General features: G+C 38.9%; 1 non-coding gene across 1 annotated transcript; it reads left to right on the top strand.

Annotated features, from left to right (window-relative positions):
- Positions 1-1,501: 1,501 nt before the first annotated feature.
- LOC112495926 (small nucleolar RNA R71) lies at positions 1,502-1,605 on the top strand. Its single transcript, XR_003062344.1, has one exon. It is a non-coding gene; the product is annotated as a small nucleolar RNA R71 (small nucleolar RNA).
- The last annotated feature ends 458 nt before the right edge of the window (positions 1,606-2,063 follow it).

The following is a 2,063-nucleotide window of genomic DNA, read 5'->3' as shown; positions in this document are numbered from 1 at the left end:
TTAAATCCTGTATTGGTTGAGTGTCAATTATAATGAAATCAACAGGAAAATAAAACTTGTCTACTTGGATAAGCACGTCCTCCACAATACCACGAGGTATTTTCGTGGATGGATCTGCAAGCTGTAACACCATTGGAGTTGGGTGTAATTCTCCCAGTCCAAGTTTCACGAATACAGAGTAAGGTAACAAATTTACACTAGCTCATAAATCCAACAAAGCATTTTCAATTGTGTGGTTCCCTATACTACATGAGATAGTGGGGGAGCCTGAGTCTTTGCATTTTAGAGGAATTTTGTGTTGGAGTATAGAACTAACGTTTTCTGTTAAAAATGCCTTCTTTTGAACATGAATGTTTCTCTTTTTAGTACAAAGGTCTTTAAGAAACTTGGCATAAGATGGAACTTGCTTTATAGCATTAAGTAAAGGGATGTTAACACTTACCTGTTTGAAGATTTCGAGAATCTCACCTGTGGATTTTCCCTTCTTCCCTTTCGCTAACCTCTGAGGAAATGGAGCTTTCGGAACGTATTCTCGTGGGTTAGTTTCTTCTTTCTCCTCCGGTGATGAGTCCTCAACACTCATAGGTACAATTTGATTTTCTTTTGTCACCGGCATCTCCACTTTGTTGTCAACTTCTTTTCCTTTTCGCAAGGTCATGACTGCTTTGACCTCTCTATGCTGCTGTAGTGAACTGGTATTTGCTTCATGTACTCCTTTAGGATTAGGCACTGGTTGACTTGGAAATTTACCTTTCTCAACTGTCATTGCCAAGGTCTGAACTGAAGAAGCAAGTTGTCCCACCATCTTCTCGAGGCTTGAAACTGATTGAGCTTGTGAGTTGAAGCCTGCTCTCAACTCATTTCGTAGTCCATCAATGGTGCGGTTCTGTTGCTTAATCGTGGAGTGAGTAACATTCTTGAAATTCTGGAATGCATCCTCCCATGGTCTGGGTTGAGAGTAGTTCTGGTTTTGATTATATGGTCTAAATGGTGGCTGAGAGGCTTGAGAAACTTGAGGAATTTGTTGAATTGGTGGAGCTGGAGCTGCTGGTCCATTTTGTTGGAATCCTTGAGACCATGAAAAATTGGGGTGGTCTCTCCATCTAGAGTTATATATGTTGGAGTATGGGTTGTAATTTGATGGTTTTCTCATTACACTTATGGCATTAGCTTGATCTGAGTATGAGTCATGGTCACGTGGCTCTATTGATTTAGCAGTCAATAACAATGCTATTTGTCGAGCGAGACCTTCAACCATCTCCTTGACTTCTTTGATTCCTGAAGTTGACTCGCCAATGTGAACTTCATTCACTCCTTTAATTCTTTTAGTATTCCTGAGTGACCGACTCCGTTGTTGGGAATTATCCTCTTGTCCCTGGAAGAATTCCTAAATCTCTGTGCACTTTTTGACATTAGCTCTCCTCCACTTGTTGTCATTAGCCATTCTTGCACATTCGGCAATAATCCCTCCAAAAAGTATTGACATTGGTGCCATTTCTCGTACCCATAATGTGGACACTTCAAGAGTAGTCCATTGAATCGCTCCCATGTTTCGAAAAACTGCTCGTCTTCTCTCTGTGTAAACTCTGAAATTTCCCTGCGAATAGCATTGGTTTTATGCACTGGGAAATATTTATTCAAAAATTTTGTAACCATTTGTTCCCATGATGTAATGTTATTAGCAGGCAATGTATTTAACCATGAACGAGCTCTATCCTTTAAAGAAAATGGGAATAGTCTAACTTTTACATAATCATCTGAAAAATTCTCATATTTAAATGTTTGACAAATAGCATGAAAATCATTCAAATGATTATATGGGTCCTCATTTTACAAGCCATAGAATGTGGGGAGACAATTTAGCACACTAGGTTTTAGTTCAAAACTCCTAGCAGCTACATTTGGGTATCTTATACATGATGTGCTCAAATTAGCTAAAGGACTGAAGTAGTCCTTAAATGGCTTTTCCTGTGGTTGCAAATCTATTTTATTTTTAACTTGTTTGTGTGTGCAAAGTGTTTTCTCAAGTTCAAGGTCTATAGGTTCAAGACTAGGTAATAATG

This window comes from Citrus sinensis, chromosome 7, assembly GCF_022201045.2.
Source record: "Citrus sinensis cultivar Valencia sweet orange chromosome 7, DVS_A1.0, whole genome shotgun sequence".
Lineage (NCBI taxonomy): Eukaryota > Viridiplantae > Streptophyta > Magnoliopsida > Sapindales > Rutaceae > Citrus > Citrus sinensis.
Note: the sequence above shows the minus strand (reverse complement) of the source record. Positions and strands in the feature narration are given on the sequence as shown.